Source organism: Thermobia domestica, chromosome 3 (assembly GCF_964235325.1).
Source record: "Thermobia domestica chromosome 3, izTheDome1.hap1.1, whole genome shotgun sequence".
Classification (NCBI taxonomy): Eukaryota; Metazoa; Arthropoda; class Insecta; order Zygentoma; family Lepismatidae; genus Thermobia; species Thermobia domestica.
The window spans coordinates 40,324,589-40,347,169 of NC_137456.1; the positions used below are offsets into that span (position 1 = coordinate 40,324,589).

The 22,581-nt window shown below is 33.9% G+C and overlaps 1 protein-coding gene across 2 annotated transcripts in view; it reads left to right on the forward strand.

The window, feature by feature from the left end:
* Tmep (Transmembrane endosomal protein) overlaps nucleotides 1–18,870 on the forward strand; it is a 243,050-nt gene extending 224,180 nt beyond the window's left edge. For both annotated transcript variants that reach the window (XM_081750698.1, XM_081750696.1), the window contains exon 10: nucleotides 79–18,870. The gene's annotated coding sequence lies outside the window, so the exon portion shown is untranslated. The remainder of the gene's footprint in view (nucleotides 1–78) is intronic.
* The last annotated feature ends 3,711 nt before the right edge of the window (nucleotides 18,871–22,581 follow it).

Sequence of the window (22,581 nt, forward strand, 5' to 3'; positions counted from 1 at the left end):
GTTATGTTTGTTTGCTTGTTTTGTTCAATTTGATGATTGTGAAATTACTTATTAATGTTGTGTTCTGGTTACTTTCAGATTATTTCAGGTATCGTCTCCCGAGAGAAGAAAGTGTATCCAGCTTAAGAACTTCTACTATAGCATGTACAACAAAATAGTTGTTCATTGTTACGAACAAAATACTACTACAAAGAAGCCATTAAGAGTCTAAAGTGCGAAGAATGATTGAAAGCATATTGTGTGATAATAGTTAAAGCTATGTAAGCTTTTTTTTTTTTTTTTGTTTGATTGTTAAGAAAGAAAAGAAAAAGACTTCAGAAACAAAGACAAAACAAAATAGAGATATTATTAAGCATTGTTCTGAGACGTCGTGATGTGTTTTAACAGTTCCAGTACCAGTCGATTATTTAAAAAGTCCCTAAAAATTATGTGATGTGGCGAGAATTACGAAACAAATTTTAAAAAATAAATAAAAACATTTGTTTATCTTAAGTACAATATAGGTACAAGCAAAATTTGCCTGCTGATAAATGGCCAAAGCTATTTTCTAGCCATATCTTAAAAAAAAAGAGAAAGAAATATGTGTGTGTATATGTAAATATATATATAAATGATATAATTATATATATATTATAAAATGTATAGTAAATAGAAGCATGTCTGCGTTTCTCAAGAATGCTTGTCTTTTGCGCCAGTGTTTTCTAGAGTTTTAAAAATGAAAATATCCATTCAAAAAAAATCTTTGGCTTTATATAATAATAACATTCCAAATTATTTCACTTTTTGTAACCTAGTGATCATGCAATTCTGATACATTCTATATTATATTACTACTGTATGTACTTATTGTCAATTGATTTCAGCTGAAATATTTTCAGTAAAAAGAAGAAGAAGAAGAAAGTAGTTATTTTTTCCTATTTTGCGCACACAATAGGTGACTGAAGGAATTTTGTAAAAAAAAAAAAAAAAAAATACATATATATTTAAAAACTGATTCTTTTTGTGGTGTGTGTTGAATTTCAAGTAAGACGCATTACTGTGCCAGCGTGCAGAAGTGCCTCTGAAATGTGTAAATGAACGGGGAATCAGAGGGGTGCTAGCAGACTGTAAATGATAGGTGCAGGAGGGGAAAAGTGCATAAGTAACTACTAATTACATAAAAATATATATATTCCTAGTGCATTATTTAAAATGCACGTATATATATATATATAATATAAATGTTGTTTGCGTGCGCGTTTGTATGTATGTAATTTATGTTCTGTATTTTTGTTACTATGTGTTGATATTATTCTTAGTCCATTATGATCTGTGTATGATGTTTTCCTTAATGTGTGTGTGTGTGTGTTGTATCTATTTGCTCTCTCTCTCTGTTTCTGCCATTATGTTAGTGGTTTTTGATATGAGTCGTCATATTGGATCTTTTTTTTTTCTTAAGTATATGTCTATGTGTGATGCATAACTATATACGTATATATTTGTGCATAATTATATACATTGAGACAGGGAGTTTGTGTGAAATGAGGGAATTATAAAAAAAAAAGTAACTGTCATAATTTTGAAATACCGTTTAAGTACATACGAATACAACATTCCGCAGTTCCAATTAAATATAATTTTGTTTTAAAATGTTGTTCATTATTTATAACTTAAATATGGTGAGATGGGGCAAATGTGCCTACTATAAATATATATATGCAATAGGTCAGTCGTTCAATTTGTCGGAAATTGGAAAGTCAAAACTCGGAGGGTAATACTGATAGTTATTATCGCTAGAAAGTTTCATAAATTTATGCTGTAGAACAATGGAATTGCTGTGTTGGCTTAGCTTTAAGTTGGTGAGGTTATGTTATTCCCTCTACTGCTGTTGAATAAATATTTAATTTTATTATTATTATTATTATTATTATTATTATTATTATTATTATTATTATTATTATTATTACTTAACATCATAGTCTTGTGGTTAGAGCGTTGGACTCATGTCCACTTGGTCCTGGGTTCGATTTCCGGTCAGTGTTTCCCAATTTTCGGCGTCTACCCAGCGTCGTGAGGCAAATTGGGGAATTACGTAAAAACAAGACATAACGGCCACTAGATCAAGAAAGCTTCTGATGCCTGTTAGGGAAAGGGCGTCGCACCGCGCTAACCACGTGCTCACTATTAGGTTGGACATAGTTCAGCTGGTCACTAGCAGATGGCGCTGGAGCAGGCTTAGACTCACAATTGGGCCGTTATACCAAGTGGTTTGTTTATTATTATTATTATTATTATTATTATTATTATTATTATTATTATTATTATTATTATTATTATTATTATTATTATTAATGTTGGGGAAGATCTAACTTTGACTCTTCAAATGAAATGAAATGAAATCTTTGAGTTTTACGTCCCACGGTTATGTCGGTTAGGCTAAAGGAGACATTGATGATGAGTAATGAATGAAATGGTGGAATGAAGAAAGTGGGAGGAAACGGGAGAACCCCGAGAAAACCCACACACACGGTTGACTCTTCAAAAGTAAGAGGTAGACCAAGAGCGACTCCCCACATATATTTTTTTTTCTAAGTATGTCTTATGTCTTTCCCATCAAGCACTCATTTTATCGTCAGCATTGCGGTCAATTTAATTTCAGGTAATGAGTACAAATTTATAGTGGAAGATCGACCTATATCTCAATGCGTGTTTAAATCACAGTGTGAAGAGAAACGTGTATTATGTTATAAAAGAGAGAACAAATGTTTTAAACTGTAAGGGTGAAATAATATGCTATTACTCCAGTAAGTACTAGTATCTCAATAAAACATATGAGAGTTCACAATAATAATAATAATAATAATAATAATAATAATAATAATAAATTTATTGATGATTTGAACAGAATGGAAGCTACTTAAAAGTAATCGTTGAAGATTTTGTTATTCAGTTGCCCCACTTCACCGTATATGTGATTATGCATTTAGGTCGTTTCAATGTCACAACATGACTGATAGTCGAACAAAGTTTAAGAAATTTATATATTTTTTTAAGTATTTATTTTAAAGTGTGTGAACAACAAACGTAAATTCTAAGCTTTGAGGTACACTTAAGATGTTAAGAGGTTTCAGATCTTGCCCTACAATAAGCACATCGTTAGATTGTACTACGTAGCATTATCCTACTTACATATTCCGTAGTAGGTGTTTTGTTTGTTTTTAAACATGTCTTCAATAAACACAGTGAGGATGCAAAATACTGCTAATCAAAATGCATTTTACTTGATCGTCTGTTTTAGAAATTATTTCGTCAGTATTTCGGCAGAATTCTACAGCTTTGTTCATGAACCCTGAGGTTTTAAAAGATAGGGAGAAAAGGGTATTAAGTGACACTATTAAAAAAAAAAAGAAAAAAAAGCTTTTTTAAAAAGCTTTATTCCCTACTTCTCTGAAATCTTATCCATGTTTCAAAAACAAGACTGTAGAATCAATACTTATATTGACGAAAGAATTTTCTACAGAAAATATCGACAGGATTTCTTTTTTATTAGACGTGGCTTTTTTATTATGCGTTTACAATTTTGTACACTCTCTTGAATTCGTTTTGATATGTGAAGATGGATAAAAAAAGGAAAAAAAAACAACTGATTTTTGTGTAAAATATTCCTTGATAGTAATATAATTAAGAATTGTGAAAGCCGAAACACTTCCTTTCGTTTTAATAGTTATATAAATTTAATGGACCTATATTTTAAAACAAATATGTGCCGTATTTGCCGTCTTAAAAGATGTACTTTTGTCTTTGTCAGAGAATAAGACTAAAAAGGCGGTACAGAGATTTTTATTATTTCAGTTTTAATAAGTATTCCTGATTCTATGTTGTTTGAGGTCTTCCGTGCTCCCTTACGATGTGCAGCAGCATTCTAGTTGCGTATAGTTCAGCGATTCCGTAAATATACTTCGGATACAATTGGTCTATTTATCATTTTAGTGTGTATACTTTTTTGTGGACGCGCATGTGTCATAGATATTCCCAGACGCACATGCGGTTCTACATTTACTTAAGCATTGGTGACTCCGGATACTGCCTTGCTAAAATATAACATTGTACTTAAAATAATAATATGCAGTGAAGTAATTTTCCTCAAACTTGAATCCAGAAAATAATGTACGTCGTGTATGGCGACAGATACAGTAATTATTTCATCGGGAATTGGACAAAGCGATGTCAAGAAGTTCATTGTGCATTACCTGAATATATTTGATCTAAATTAAATGATTAGAACGAGAATAAGATACTTATCTTGATTTTTTTCTTTCTTTAAGCTATGCATTTATGTAAACTTTCACACATTTATTGATAAAGTTTGCGTAATACCCAATATTGACTTTCATATACTGTCTCGAACTAAATCATACACTTGCCTCCTGTACGTTCTTTTGTACTGAAGGAATGGATAAGTTAGTCTCCCCATCTAGAGAAAACGTGTGTAAAAATTACGGGTAACATGTCCATTCTTTTTGAAGTCATTGTCAAAAGAATTCTATGAAATCCGTAGACACTTCTGGTTACACCTGAACAAATATTTTAATTAATATATCAATTAATTTACAGAACGGGTCATATATTACTGTTTAAAATTGTTTGGTAGATTATAATTAATACCAGATTTGTCATGAGAATCGTTATTAAAGAAAATTAATGGAATAAGTAAATGAGTTTGTTAAGTTCTTGCCTAACTAAGATTTTGTGTTAATAGAGGGAACAGTTGCAAATGTTTTGTAAGGCCACAAATAGTAACATTTGTGTTCATACAGTACAGTTATTATATGCATGTACGTTGCTCAAAATACAACAAAACACTTACAGATGTGTGTGTGTGTGTGATTGTCAGTGATATTTCATACGTTCCGTATCTGTTTATTACTGTTTTGTACACAATTTTTCAGTGTTTTGATATAAGTGTTTTACAATGCACAATGATGTTGGAAATAATATTTAGTGAACTAATATGTGTAGCTGCTGAATATAAGTTTACAGCATTGCTTCAGATGAAAAATGAGCAAAACGAACGAATCAGTTGTTTATTTTATCACAAGAAAATTACAGATGTATATATACCTATACCACGTTCTTATATTAAAATTAACTGTTTTCTCACTATTTTGTAATGGTCACTACAACATTTAAATATATAACCCATGAATTCTAGTTTAGTGAATCTTTGACCTAAATACAAGGTGGCATTATGTTTGAGATATACTGAAGATATGCTAGGTTGCATATATCCTTTTCGGTCCCATAGTGTTCTTAACAGTAAATAAACCCAATATGTTAAGATAAACAAAAGGCCGTGAGAGCTTATGAGAGATAGTATCATGTTCTGTCGGTTAACTCGTAGTTTTCTAAATATTCCTCAGTCTGATGGCTAGAGCGTGTACTTTGGTGATCGAGGTTTTTGTATTCGATTCCCAGCAGGAGAAATTTGAACGCACTACGGTGGTTCAGATCCACTTTAGAGGTATCGTTCCATACAGCATCACTGGTGACAAAGAACATAAAAACAAGTCAATCAATGTTATTTCCTTCCGTAGTCTGATTCGTCTCGTTTAGCACAAAGTGCGTAACCGAGGGACTTTATTATAAGGATTTCATGCTATTTCATTTTTAAGTTCGTATACTGACTAGAAGACTAGACAATAAGTATTCAATAAATTTATATTTGGTACAATTATAACTAATCAGAAAACGAAAGACATGTTCGATTTTCAGAAGGACATTTGAAGGAAAAAAAAATAGTCTAATATTCAAGTGAGTACACACGGGAACGAAAGTATTTGACAGTTACAAATTTTCTTTTGTCAATAACTCGGGAACAAATTAATTAATTTGGATCTTTTTGTTGCTATCCTTAGAATAGTTATAACTTGATAACTTCCCAAAATCAATACTCTAATAGGTTATTTTTTGTTGAGTTATTAGGAAAAGAAATTTTGTCAACTGAAGAATACTTTCTTTCGTGACTGTACAGTGCTTAGGTCTCTCTGAGTTGTTTCTAATCGTATTATTGCAAATCAGGATAGGTATTTGAAACCTGTATTTTTCCGTTAGCACTTAGACTGCCGTGTTGCTCACACCATGGGCTACCGCTGTATTATACCGGGACGCCACCATATGGGCACATAAAGATATTACTCCTCAAGCTGAGCTACCCACGGTGTGTGCACACTGACCACCAGTTTCTTATGGTAGCTTCATTTAGCCGCCCTGCTGTCATAATAAACACCTGCAGCCTGGGGAAAAACTGGTTTAGAAAGAAAATACACACAATTTTTTTGCTCAGAAGAATAATGTATATTGATTATCATGATACTTACTATATTGCCCATGGCCTGGGAAGGTCAAAAAGTTTTTTATATGGCGGCAGTCTGTTAATATAAAAATAAAAAAATGTACATGCTTTAATATATATACAAAGAACTAAATATAGTGTTGAATAATTATATTTACGATTCATATTTTTTAAAAGTGAAATGAAATGAAATCTTTAAGTTTTGTGTCCCACGCTTATGCCGGCTAGGCTAAAGGAGATGGTGATGATGAGAAATGAATGAAATGATGGAATTAAAAAAGTGAGAGAAAACGGGAGAACACCGAGAAAAGCCACGCACATGGTGTTTGTTCACCGCAAAGCTCATTTGGCGCGAGCAGGGATCGAACCAAGGACCCCTTGCACCAGAGGTGGACGCTCGACCACTGAGCCACCGCGGCCACTCATATGATGATGATGTTTATTATTATTATTATTATTATTATTATTATTATTATTATTATTATTATTATTATTATTATTATTATTATTACAGTTACGTAAATTACGTATCATGGGCGCATAAATGTTGTTTGATCATTTCAAAATAGTGGGTTAATATTTGTAGTGTTTGTCGACCGATTCACAGGTTAAATGAAACATGGACCGACCTGCCATTTTTTTATTTACTTATTTAGTTTTTTTTTAATCAAAGCCTTTAACTTAAAGTAACTTCACATGAAGTATTTTGTGGTTTTAATGCTATACTCAAATTGCACCGTTTTTGATAGTTTATATGATGTGAAATTTTTAATTAATTTCCATTCAAGAAATGACAATTGTCGAACATGACAGGAATGAGATTAATGACTATGAACTGTAGCCTTTATCAGTTTTTATATTGTCCATACTTCTTATATTTGCCCATAACAAACAAATGAATCCTATGTTAATATAGTATAAAATAAGGTTTCCTGTCAAGTCCTAATATAATATGCATATAGTTGTCTATATCTTGCTTGAAATGTGTTACAACGACCTTAATTGTTTGAGATTGTTACTGTTTCAGTTCCTGTGAAAAGATGGTTAATGTAAATTGCATTTGTATCAATAGTGGTTAAACATGTTAGTTTTTATGTTTAAAAAAAAAAAAAAATAGGTGCGAGAGCACGTCGATTCTACAAAAAAGACATCGGTTTGTGGACATAGGTAATTTCTTTGTTGTGCAAGGATTGAGGTTTAAGTTATTGTAAAATGAGTGGACTTCGCATATGTTGCCACGAAATCAATGTACTTTCTTTGTCTTTTGGTAGGTTAACTATGCTTCTACGGAGATTAGTATGTATGCTGGAATGAAATAAGTCAACTCAGTTGATATACTCTTCTCATAAGTACTTCGTATCAATTTTGTTTCGAGTTGAAATATAACAAAATGAAATTTGCGAACACATTTTAAACTGAAGATCCATCAAGATTATCCACTGATTCTTCTAAAAATGTTGAATTGAGTTTACTACAGATTTGTAAGTACCTGTAATTATTGATATATTCCAGTATGAAATGTCTTCGGAAAATTGATAGTAAATTGGTTAAATTTATCGATTCTCATGTATTATTAACTTAAATCTATTTCGTACATACTAGACAGAGAATGTATGCAATACAATTTACCTCTTTTTAATTGCCCCCGGTGAATTGTTATAATTTTTTGTCTTAGTGAAGAATGGTGTATCTTTTTAGAAACACTTCTGTCAACCCTCTTTCATCTGAAAGTAAAAGGGCGATGAATAATTATTAAAGTCTCTAGGTTTAAATATAATGTAACTGGAACCGGTGAACATTGTGAAAACTTACCAGCTTTCCCGCTAGAAATATTCGATCAAACAAACTATGTCAATTTTCAGTTGTGCTTATTGTAAAAATATATATATGCTGGTAGAAAGAATAGTTTTGAGTCTTTCGTGTGCTTACGACAAATTCGGTCCAAGGGAGTCTAAATAAACTTTAACACGATCTTACGGTAGCACAGTGATTGCTATTTACATGCAAGCATTGCAAAAGTACGAAGTACACCTTTGGGAGGAGGTGAGGGGAGTGGCACAAAGCTAAATGCTCTAATTTGTTTTTAATAGGTATATGGCATATTTTTGAAAACGATCCAGCATACCCTTATCAAAAATTTTAGCATTACCCCACTGCTCTTTCTTCTCTTCTACGTCAAATATAAAAGAAACGCTGAAACATATGTTTAAGTATTTGAAAGGAAGAGTCTAAATACCAAATTTCATATCTCTAACTTTAAGGGATTTCCAGATATGGATTTATTATTATAATTGCATCCCTCATCCTCCTTCCACGTCGAATTAAAAAAAAAAAAAAACACCTTTCTTATTGGTAATCTTTCGTCACAGATCCTATGAACCGTCCAAATTTCAAGTTTCTAGCGTAAACAGTTTGACTTAGGCATTGATCAGGCAGTCAGTTAGAACTACTACTTTTATACAGGGTGTCTCAAAATGAATATCAGGGTTTCAAGGCTTTGTGGTATTTATTACATTTAACGTACAATTATAAATAATATATTAAATGAAAGAGCAACTCAAACAGTTTTTGGTACAGGTGTTCAATGTGAGCACCATTCGTCACACGGTACACATCGATTCGATAAGCGCGTTCTTCCTAACCCTTGATTAGTGTGTTTGGAGTAATTGTTGCAACAACTGCTTCAGTCCTCTTTCTTAAATTTCTCAATCTCCTAAAAACTCCACTCAGACGTTACTGGAATTGCTAATTCACGACTAGCCTGCCGAATTGATTTCTTGGGGCTATGCGTGAAAGACTCTCTTACTCGTTCAACGCGTTCTTGGTCGTCCCGTGCTCTTCCCTTTGCACAAATAGCCGATGTTGATGATACTGATGATACCTCTACGAATGTTATTATCACTTAGTAGATTGCAATTGAACTTAATACAGAAGCACGTTGCACTATAACTATAGACTCAGTCTTTCAAAAATGTAAAACACAGAAAGCTTTCTGCTCACTAGTCACCATCTTTGCTACTAGCACTTTTTAACAGCAGACGGAGGAAACAGTGCATGCGAATCGATACAAAACTATTTGAATTGCTCTTTCATTTGATATATTCCGTATAATTGTAAGTTAATTGTCATAAATATTACGAAACCTTAAAACCCCGATAATCATTTTGAAACACTGTTTATATAGAAAAGAGTATATCAGAAGAAAATTGACCAACAGTTAATTGGTGATTTTTTTGAGAACATAAGCAACTATGGCACTTCAAGCATCTGTCAACATTGACGTAGGTAGCTGCAAGAGAATTATAGATCAGTAATAAGAGATTTAATGAAATGTATTTTTTTAGGGTAAAAATTTACCTCTTGTGAAGAAGCTAAACCTTCTTACTTTCTCATTAAGTACGACTGACGAAAATAAACCTAACTATTCTAGTATGTATGATAGAACTGTCAGAGAGGTGAATAGATACACTTTTTTTTTTTTTTTTTTTTTTTTAATTTACAGATTTGTTCGAAAGTTACGATAGATTTTCTAAAAAGGTTACAATTAGTATAAGATCGTTATGCTGAAAATTTTAGAATTGTTCTCCTACATAAAATTTCGTTTTCAACATTTACCTAGTTATTTACCGACACCAGAGACATGTCAAATAAAGAATTGCTAAAACCAAACAGGTTATACACGGTTAGTATAAATGATTCATTCATTTTGAAAGGGCTATATTTTTTATAATATTGCACGTACACACATGAAAAATATATGAAAAGACCCATAAACTCACCAAATTTATACACCCTCTACAAATGTTCAACATTTGCCCCTTTGGTGACACGACACACGTCCAGACGGTCAATACTCGAGCTCATTTCATACATTTTGTAGCATAGTCCTGTCAATTATTTGCACTGCAGCACTGATGCGTTTTTTGAGCTCGACTAAGGATTGCAGTAGTGGAGGTACGTAAACAAGGTCCTTAACGTACCCCTACAGGAAGAAGTCGCAGGGCGTTAAATCAGGAGATCCGGGAGGCCAGGGGAACAAAGCTAGGTCATTCTCACCAATACGGCCAATCCAGCGATGTGAGATGTGCCAATGAGGGGGTGCCCCGTCTTGTACCCCTCCCGCCTCGCGCTGCCACCTGCAATACAGAATACAAACGTGGTGGGTTTTGTAGTTGTTTTCATATATCTTTTGTGTGTGTACGTGTAATATTTTTGAAAATATAGCCTTGTCAAAACGAAACTTTTTTTCCTCCCTGTATATTGTCTTTATAGAATTAAATTCACGATGTGGATACGGTATTTATTCACAAATAAATATTAACAAAAAAAAAAAAAAACTATGTAAATGAGACATCAATAAGTTTTTTCCCTCTCTAGATATAAGTTTCAGAATGATTGCGAGAAAGAATGTAAAATAATATTGTAGGGATCTTTGATATAATTATTGTACCTGTGACTGATTGTGCTGTATGTGAATTTGTGTTTGTTGTGTTTCATTATGTTGTTGTGTTGTGTTTGTGATTTTGAAAACAATGAAGAAAGAAATAAAAAAAAATACCAAAAATATGAGTGAAAAAATGCACATCTCCTGCGTATTGTTACCAGTAATATTTTTTGAATGTATCATATTTTATTACAATAGGGGGTCTTGTTCAGGGATATATGAAACTGTTCATTAAAAAAAAAAAAAGAAAGAAAATGATTGTACATAATAGATTCATTATTATTATTGTATAGATGAAATGTACATAGATCAAAATTGTCCATAGAGAAGACAAAAATATTTTCATTTCTTTATTCATGTAATAACATGTGTTAGAACAGATTGCTAAAATACAAACAAGATAATTGTGAAGAGCAATTTTTATTTGAATTTTGTGAAACGAAAATAACTCAAAATGAACATAACTGAAGTGTTTTCAAATATTTTTTTCATATTTATTGTATTTTGTATCTTCTTTTTTTGCAAAATTGTGATAATATTAATTTGAATTGTTGTATAAAGAAATATTAATGCAAATTATAAAAAACATATTGGGCTTATTACTGTCATAAATATCCTTTCATCTTTTTTTTCCAAGAGCTTTTGCAAAATGCATCTGAAAACTGTGTAACTGTTGGATACTAACAGATCTCCAATCAAAATGTCAGTCCTGTCTTGTCTTGTGTGAATATTCTGTCCAATGACACCTAAAATGGTAAGGCACTATGTCAATAGTAGGGTGGTCATTTCCTATCGTTGTGGTTAAATGAGGTTTGTAGGAAGCGTGAAATTATGGAGTTAAAGTAAAAGGATGGATTTCAAATTATGATAATACCACGTAACAAGAAGAAAATTCTTGAGACTTCATTGAACACAGTTCACTGTCATATGTCAATTAATCTCCAATAGAAGACACTCTTGTAACTTTTTCTGGTGTTTAAAGAGCTTCACAAAAATAAAATGCAAATATGGGAAGGCAAAAATTCCATTATCGTCAAGGATGTTTCTTACCCTAAATTTTAACTAATGCACACACAAATAGAAGCGAACATTTAAGTTAGATTTCTAAATATTTATTCAAGGGACTGTTTTAATAATAATAATAATAATAATAATAATAATAATAATAATAATAATAATAATAATAAACTACTTCTGCTCCGTCATGTGCAACTGGTAAGACGGAAAACACATTTCTTCCTCTTGAGTATTTTGATGTATTACTGTGCGTCTTAGTTTTTCGTTGCTTTCGTATTCGCAAAATATTCTCGCCCATTAAGATCTAGTGCAGCATCATTCAGTTCCGTGTTGCAAATAGTTATACTATATTATTATCGTTGCTATAAAGATAGGTAAGGAAATTACAACTACTGTGTAACTGCGTTACACGTTAAGTATAGATACTTTACGGGATGATGTTAGTTCAAGACAGTGCCAGCAATTTCAAGATAGTTCACGTAACTATAGTAGGTATTACGTAACTATAAAAACTCGATCATTTCATTTTTCTTTTACGTATAATATTAAGTATTCAATGAAAGTATAAGGGGCCGCGGTGGCTCAGTGGTAGAGCGTTCACCTCTGGTGCTTGGGGTCCCGGGTTCGATCCCAGCCCCCGCCAAGTGAACTTTGTGGTGTGCGTGGGTTTTCTCGGGGTTCTCCCGTTTCCTCCCACTTTCTTCATTCCACCATTTTCATTCATTACTCATCATCACCGTCTCCTTTAGCCTAACCGGCATAACCGTGGGACGTAAAACTCAAAAGATTTCAATGAAAGTATGTGATAATCAATTTTCAGTGCTCAGCAAATAAGGAATCACTATTTGTGATTATCATTAAGCTATAGGCCTATAGTTTCGATGAATCATTTGGAAGAAGGATCGTATGGAATTGTCGCTCTTTTTCTTTGTTTTACTTCATTATTGCAATTTCCAAGATGCCGGGAAAACAATATCAAAGTTACTTTTTTTTATGGGTCTAGTATTAGGAAAGTATTATAAAACGAACAGTGTCCGTGTCTTTGAGGTGTTGGGTTACCGCTATGTAATTTGAGCATTCGTCAACTATTCATACAATGATCAGTTATTAATCACCTCTTTGTTTCATACTATGTTATAAATTGTTCTATTTTGAAAAATAGAAGGAAATCCACAGACATCTCTAACTGAAGTCCTATTAGCATAATTCGTTAATGTTATTTATACCTTCTAAGTTTGAGTGGCTACAATATAATATCTATAATGATAAGAAATATTAGTGAAAATTTACGAAACAATAACCGTGGAAGTTCTCACAAGTATTGTTCAGGTTTTTTACAGTTTCGAAGTTGAAAGTAATACGGTAATTATGTATTTTGACTTTTTGATTATTTTAAAGCTTCGTGAAAATATGTCAAGATAAAGCAACAAATAGATTCAAAACATTTAGTGTCCTTATAAAATAATTCAAAATCTATATTAGATTAGAATTAAGACTCGTTATATTGGATAGATTCACAAAAAAAACTCACTGAAAATAACTTGCCCCCAAACACGACGATTACACAATATACCTAAAATATTTCCCCTGCAGTTAAAAGATTTGATCAATTTTTCATCAAATCGGGCTCAAAATACAAAATAATCTCAGGTACTTACGTCTTCCACTAAAAGTCACTTTCTCTCTCTCAAATTGAAAATCACGATCTCACGGAACAAAGTATATACAAGGATGTGAAAGGGAAGTATTTTATTTAATGTGTTTTCGTTCACATTTAAACGTTAATGTGAATGATAAATGTTAAACCTACTTTCATCAATAGCTAATTTTACTTGAAGTGAAATTAAGTCTGTATAGTAAAGGGAACACAATGACTATAGAAGATTAAGAGTGAAAACATGAGAGGAAAGCATGGAACACCGAGAAAACCCATAGAACGATCCACCACAAACTCATATGATCTGATATTTACTTTACTTCAGTTGTTAAAAATTAAATTCACTGATTCAGGAAAAAAAATCTTCTTCTTCTAAGCCTTTTTTTCCAGTTAGCTGGGGTTGGCTTTTTGGATCGCTTGTTCTCCACATATTTCTATCTTGTGTCATATTCGTTGGACACCATATTGCATCATATCGTTCTTAACACATTCTCCCCACTTCTTCTTTCCGGCCTCGGTCTCGTTCCCCACTTTCTTCTATAGCATCTACTTGATGAACTACGTATTGCAAAGGTCTTCTTACATGGCCAGACCATTTTAGTCTACTTTCTTGCAGTTTTTCTACTATTGGTCTCACCTTTACTGCTCCCCAGATAATTTCATTCTTAATTTTGTCCTTCCGCGTCACTCCACACATCCACCGCAGCGTCTTCATTTCCGCAACAGGCAACTTCTGTTCCTCTATCTTCTTTGTCGTTCAACATTCCGTTCTGTGTAATAAGGCAGGTCTCACTACTGTTTTATAAACTTTTCCTTTAAGGCGTATTGGTACTCTACAATCACACAACTCTTCTGCAGCTTCTCTTCATTTCATCCAACCGCTGCTAATTCTGCTGTTTACGTTTACTTTTATTCCTGCATTTTCCTGCAGAATCGATCCCAAGTATTTGAATTTCTTCGACATTACCACCTCTTTTTTCGTTCAGTCTTATTCTTGTATTTTGGATTACATTTTTCTTGCTGTTTAAGACACAACAAATGCAAGAACGAGTTGTTGATTTACGGTCAGCAGTAAACTTTACGAAGATAAGAGGAGTAATATATAAAGCTGAGATGTTATAATACAAAGTTAATCATATTAATAATTTAGCCCCATATCAATGGACCTATGTAGACGTGGTCATTTTGGGTGCAACCAAGGAAATACAACTTGGTACAAGCTTTACTGTACGAAAAATATATTATACTCGCTATAGCGTCTCTTCTTCGGCCGGTGCTTAGTTTGGACACGTATTACATGACACGTTTGGACACGATAAGTTGAGACATTTTCCATTGAACCGAAGATAGCCAACGTAGACAGTACTTTTAATTCTCTATTATTCGTAGGTATGATGTAAGGTTGGTTTATGAAGATTAAACAATTATTTTAAACATCGAGGCTATATAAGACGGGAACTTGGACCCGAATCAGTGTTCGAATTTGCATCAGAATGGGACCAGGAGTCGATCCCGGGACTACATAAACAGAAAGTACACGCGTTAGTCACGAAGTACTGCATAATTTAGCATAATGGTTGGCTGGTTAGCACTAATACTGGTCAGTTCTTCACGTTTAAACAGCTCTTCTCTATTATTGACATGTTGCTGCATACATCCACTTCCAAAACATAACGTTCCTTGATATTCTATCTACGTGTATTTTTACATTTTGCTTTTTTAAATTATTTGAATTTGTGATACTAGCTTTTTTTCTCTAAGTTGTTGCCCATAGGCTACTACTTGTATACAATGTGTCATTTTGTGCATGGGATCCCTGTCTCGATCCCAGCTCCCGCCAAGTGAGCTTGGTGGTGGACAAACACCATGTACGGAAATTTTCTTAGAATTTTCCCGTTTCCTCACGCTTTCGTCATTCCTCCATTGTCATCCTCTCATCAGCACCGTCTCTCTTAGCCTTGGTGCGTAATTGTGGGACGTTAAACTTATATTAGCGTTATTTCTTTTACCTATTTTCTCCTTTGTCTGAGGACGATAGTACTTATTTTGCTAGTATTCTTTTAAATGATAATTTTCATTGCAGTATTCTTTTAAGTGTATAATTTTCAGAAACAAGGATTTCGGAACCGATCTTGGAAATGCTAGAAATTAAAATGGCGCTTAATCTGAATTTCATCACTTACCACTCTTCTGTGTTTTTTTTTTTTTTTTCTTCCTACTTTCTTGTCAGTTAACAATATTACAACAAAAACCTAAATAAAAGAAACTTTTGTTTTGAGCTTATTCGCTGATTCTTCATTAGAGGAAAAGATAGAAAGAGAGGGATGCTAAAGAAAGAAGAAATTGGTAAGCAACGTCAGGTCTGATGCAATGGATGAGTCACGTAATTCGTCACGTCCACTCTCAACGCAAGTGCAAGGTTCTGAAACTTTTGTTTTTGTTTCGAAACAATACGGTGTACGTCTGCCAGGTAAGGAAAGCATAGACCAGTTTGTTTTTCGTTTCATTTTCATGTAAATACGTTTTTCTCCCTCTTTTATTATCATATTTATTGGTAAACACTAAACATAACCATTGTATGTTCCTATGTAGCTCATATCTTTGGAATTTATCGGAAGCAAACGATGCCTGAAGAACTGTGGGAAATACATCATGCTTGACTCGTCCTTTATAGCTTCCAGAGACACATGATAATGTTGCCAGATTTAAAATGGGGAATTCAATAACCATCATTAAGGATACTCTAGTGCAAATAGAAGCTTCCATGCTCCAAAATTTGAACATAAGCTTATCTCATCATGATGTAATTTTCTGTTCTACTATCATCAAATGTAATGCTTTGAGACTCGTCTTGTTGTTTCTTTTCACTGCACTTTCTATTGTGTGTCTGAGGATACAGTTCGTTCGCAGGCAATGTTCCAACCAGTTCCTCTTTCTAATAACAACTAGTATTGTTCTTTTCTACCTTATTATTCCTATTGTTTCTCATTAGTTTTCTGATCGATCCAGCTAATTCTTTTCCGTTATTCTTCACTCCCACATTTCGAAAAAATGTCTAATCTTTTTGCATCACTTTTGCCTAATATTCATGTTTGTTTCATAGAATGAAATACACCACACGGAAAATTCATAGTTTTTTTTTCTCAACTTTTTATTCAGAGGTCTACAAAATATACTTCTCAATCTTGTTAAATACTTTCCTTCATTCTTATTCTTGCTTGCATTTCACGTTTACACTTCGTGAGTTTACTAATAATAGTGCCCAGACATTGTAAACTAGTCACTTGCTCTACCTGTAAGTCTCTCCTTCTTCTATATTTGATAATGATCACTTCGTTTTAATCACTATTGTGTTTGCCGTAGTACGTTTATTTTTCATTACATGTTCTGTGCAACTTGTCCTGAAGTTTACAGATATTAAATGAAACATTTTGGAATTGTTCAGCAAGTGAAAATATTGGGAACAAAGGTGTAAGTATTTGAATAAATATAATATTTTGTAGATGCTCTAGGACGCATACTTAGATATAAAAAAGAACTCACCTTGTATCCGGTGCTACTATATCTCTATTAAAACTCCGTAATATTCAATATTTCTTCTCGCACTGGGGTCATGGACGCGAACACTCCTACTGCAAATTGGAAGAAATTACTGAGACATTTGAAGGAATTGAGAAACTGGATTATTCGTGAGACAAAGTGCATACAATGAAAGATGTTAGTGACAAGTGAAAGTGTATCATAAGCTAAATCTTCTTAAGAATACTACTTTCACACCTTAAAACTGAGTGATTACTGAGTTTGATTACATCGTTCAAACTTTCAACTATTAAAGCATTTTAGTGCTTTTCAAATACTTGGAGTGTTTTCTTTATTACAAAACCAAGAACAGCATAATGTCTCAGTAATTTCTTCCAGTTTGCGGTAGGAATGTTCCTGTCCATGACTCCAGCACAGGCCGAAATATTGAATATTACGGAGTTTTAACAGGGATATAGTAGCACCGGATGCAAGATAAGTTCTTTTCTATGTGTAATTTTTTTTTTAACCTGAAATCTCTAATGCCTTCCTCCCCTTGTCTGATGAAGTATGAACGAAAGTGCTTATAATGTAAATTTTTTCTCTTTTTATGTGAAGATATTTTTCATTAATTTCTGTTCAGTAAATGGTTCAATATTGTTGGCATACAAACCAAAGAAGTCAAGAAACATTCTTCATTCAATTGCTATGCAAAATTTAAAAAAAAAAGATATATATATATGCACCAGAAGATTATACATTCAAACTTTGCAATTGAATATTTCCTTCGTGTTCTATGTATGGTTCATGACGCTTTAGTAAGGGTCATATATGTTGATTCTCTTTTGCAAGCCAAAAAACACCTACACACTTGTTGAAAACAGGAATTCCATTAAAGAGAATGTTGGACAAGTAACCTCAAAACAGAGATATTGAGAAAAAAAAAAAAAAAAGATTCAGATATCGAGTCTACAGTATGTTCATTTTGAGATTTTTTTTTTTTTTTTTTCTGTTGTAGCTCCGAGCATTCAAACATTTCAGATGCTAACTTTAATAATCATATATAATGTGGAAAAGAATGCATGTTCTAAAAAGTGTATGACTTGTTTTGGGTTTTGATAAAAAGAAAAATGGACAGGAACTGTGTGATAACGGAACAGCGAAAAGATTACTAATTATTTTCATGTCTTTAAATAATAGTAAAACTAATGATAATGGTCAAGAACTACTGAATTTTGAGGCTGTTTCAGGGATTATTGAACGTTTGCTTTTTACTTTTTTTTTTTTTTTTTAAATGCAGTAAATTCTATATTAGGATAGTACTTCTCTTGTCGAAAATCTCTCCTTTCAATTGATCTTCGTTTGTGAAGAAACAAATCTGCACTACTTAAAATGGTTGTTAAATAAATAAATAAATATATATATTTTGCTGGTATGTAAGTTAAAATACGTTTTAATGGCACTTGTATATATATTTTCATGTGTGCTGTGACAAAGTGTGAACGTAAAAGTTTTATGATTGAATGGTGTGAAATTTAAACCAAGTTAAAACTAATAGCTTTAGCCAATTTACAAGAAAATGTAATTTGTCTGAATGAAAATAAAACATGCTATTATTGTGATAAGTTGATGCCAACAAGAAAGAAAAAAGGAAAGTTAAAAGAAATTAAAAGTATATTTTGTTGTCGTCAGCTTACCTATTTGTCGTTTACCACCAACTAAAAAAGAAAAAAAAAAAAAAACAATTGCGGTAATGAAGAAAGTATAAACTTGTAAAAATGTTTAATATATATATTTAAAAAAATAAACAATTGGTTTTCGACTTAAAAACTGTATGGTAAATTGTACTTAACGTGTACCATGTATACCCATGGGCTAATATTTCTTGGAGAAAGCTAAAAATATAAAGAAACGATTGTGATTCCTAGTGTGTATCTAAAAATATGTTTACTTCCTGTAATGATTGTAATGCATTTGAAAAAAAGAAAGAAAAAGGAGAATATAGTTCAGTTAATATTTTAATGTATGTTGAATCTTCTTTCATTAACATTTATTGTATCGAAGTTAGTGGCCGGTACAATGCAGGATTTTGGAAGAGCTGAACGAAATAATTATTATTGTATTAATAATAACAGTCGTCGTACTGTGGTTAGTCCTCTGTAGCCGATGGTTAATGCACGTACTTTTCGTGTGCATGGTCCCAGCCTCAATTCCCAGTGTTGATTCAGCATTGGAAGGCTATTGACGAGCTATTTCAATTAAAAGATAGCGAAACTGGGATAGGAAGGCTGGAATAATTGCAATAAAGGCTGTTGTGCTGACCACACATCATCCAACTAAAGGCTGTCTGGCTGGCCATAAACTTTCATGGACTTATGTCTTTTCTTTGAAGTATTGTAATAATGCTAACTTAGAACTTGTCGAGGAAAGCACGATAATACAAAGTAACCAAAAAAGTTCTTGGCGTTTTTCACGTCCCATTAATCATGTGCTCACAGAGAGAAAACGAAATGATGCACCTACCTGCCAAGCGATCGGGTCTGATCATCGACCTTCAGTAATACAGGCACGTTGCGCACATAGAGCAGTCATAGCTCATCAAGTGTCGAAGAGAAATGTAGATATCGAAGCAGCTTGTTCGCGTGTGTTTGTTGTATGACTTAAAAGTGTGTCAGTTGCCACATATGCCAGGCATTTGGGAAGAATGCCGTGAACGAACATATTGCCAGGCATTGGTTCCAGAAATTCCGTTCGAGAGATATGAGTCTTTCGGATGAACCTCGCAGTAGACGACTACATGTGTTGTATGACGGCTCTGAAAGCAGCCATCGATGAGGATAGTGGTCTAACGTGTAATGAACTTGCAGAAAAAAAGATTCCATGTTTCCGCTGAAACAATCAGTCTGCACTTGTATGGGATAGGGAAGTTATACGAGTTAAGAAAATGAGTACCCCAGACACTGCCAGCAGCCAACAAGGAACAATAAGTGAGAATTTGTTCGTCCGTGCTCACTCAGCACCTGAACACACCCATCTTTGACCGCTTGCTCACTGGTGACGAAAAGTGGGTCATATATGACACTCCCAAGCGTACCAGATATTGGTTGTCCCAACGTGACCTTGTACGTCACACTTCAAGACCACTTGTGCACTCACGAAAGGTTATGCTCTCTTGGTGTATGGTGGAATTGTTGGCAAGTGGTGCATTACGAACTCCTTGCACCTGGTCAGACGATCACTGCTGATCTCTACTCTCAGCAGTTGCAAAGGATGCTCTGTGTGTTGCGGCAGGAGGAGCCGCATTGGTGAATCGCAAGGATGTGCTGTTCCTGAACGATAATGCCAAGCCACATGTGGTTAAGAGGATCCGAGAGACTCTTCAGCAACTTGGCTGGGAGACACTGTGGCATGCACCATATTCACCGGACCTTGTGCTAACAGATTACCATCTATTTCATTCGTTTAACAACCGCCTCTGTGGGAGATGCTTCCAAATGAGAGTCCTGCGGAACGTACTCACGGACTTGTGAGATTTATCACCATGGGGTATTGTGCAGCTGCAAGAACGTTGGCAAAGGTTATTGGATGTTGATAGAGATTACGTCGAAACTTAAAGGTACGTATCATTCACTATATTGCTCTTTGTTTATCACTGCTCTAGAACGGCAAGAACTTTTTGGTTACCTTTTGTATATATGTATTGGGTTAGTTCAGTTAAAATGTCCAATTAAAGTGTGTCACTTCCAAACCCCAAAATAACTGTAACCTGGTTCGTTAAAGTAGTCTTTGGCTGCACTGAGATACGTTTGCCATCGCTCAGACAACGATTGGTGTCCATGAAGAAAGAAATATGAAGTCTGCGATGCGAAGAATTCCCCAACTGTATCTTGCGCCACCTGGTTATCAGAGAAGTTTTGCCCTATCAAGAACTGATTGAGATGCCGTAAAGGTAGTCGATGGGAGAGACGCCACAAGAATACGCAAATGAGGAAGTTTCTCGCTACAACTCATGGAGAGTCCATATCATCATTCGTATAACATGTAGGTCTTTATATTGTGATGCGACATGAGGATACCATGTCTATTGATCATGCTGCTGGATGCTCAGAATCAAGTTAGCAGTACATTTCATAAGTTCAGTAGTGTAATTATCCACAGTACAGAGGCCACAACAAGATGGCCTTAGTGGGTGGTAATAGAACTGTCCGAACAGTCATATCCTCTTACTAGTGACATTGTAACTTAATGTGTGTCCAACGACGTTGCCATAGTTTTGGTCCCCGTTACAATGTGATTAATGACTTACACATGTGTGTTCTTTCTTTCTATATAGAGAAGGGGAAAATGAACAAACATTGACCAACTTGTCTGCATATATGGGTCGTTCCTTCTCAACGGAAGAAGAAATATTTTGTTGAAAGCAGGTTGAAAGTGTCAAATAACAAAGCAACACCACGCATCGGAGTTTCCAGACTACTTTTTTCTTCGCCAAAACATTTAAGACATATCATGCCTTACTCAAGTGACGGAGAAGATCAGCTTTTACTCATTCCCCTATTCTCGCCGAGAACTGTCGTCCAGTTTGATTTTTTTTTTTTTTTGGAAATTTTGAAGAAAATATATGTTTCACTACCATGTAGTGGGAGCAGAAGGCTAATAGATCAATTTTCTATACCAACCACTAGGGCTAATGATTCTGCCGCGATGGACAAAAACATAATGAATTAACCCCAGCATGGACTACCACACCAGTAGCAACATACGGCGTGGAAAAGTTATTTTGAACACCGTTCTGGACGTTGATCACGATCCAGTTATTGTGCTGACCATTTATAATTATCGTAACATATTCATTTTTTTTTATTTTTATTTTTTTTTTTTTTTAATGAGAAGACACATTCTGCTGCAGGAAACCTTTCCAGTTATTCCGTAGACTCAGAGAGCTGCATACCTCGAATTTCGTTGATAGAAATTTTAGCAATTCGAAACGTATGTATTTGTTATTTCTATTCACATAATGATTGGATAAACTTCTAGTTTAAGCGCATACCCACCGTTGCTAACGCACCTGCTCCCTACAGACGCACCCCCGCGCAAGTCCACCAGTTCGTCCTATTCTGAACGTTTGTTGGCCACGAGACCAGAAATTCATCGATTATAATCTCGGGAACCCTACGAGAAGTATCTTTTTAAATTCGAGACGGCGCAAGAAATACAATAAATATCGTCTCGTTTTCGAGACGAGAAATTTCTCGAGTCCCGTGGGCAACACTGATTCACCCAAATTTTGATCTCAAACACTGTTTTAGTGTTACATGATTGATATGTAAAAACCTACAAATTGGTAAAATGATACGAAAGCAATGAAGAGCATTTATCTACGTTTAAAATATGCAAATCGTTACACAATTTAGACCAATAATAAGTATGGTTTAAATGTTATTATACCACATTATTCGTGGACCAATCGTGACGAGGAACGGTTGTGATACTTCCAGATGAAATTAAGAAAAATTAGGGCATAATTTCTTAAAAACATAAATTACCAAAACAGAACAATAAAATGTCGAGACAAGAGCGAAACAAGTCTTCGAGGATCGGGACGTGACGAGA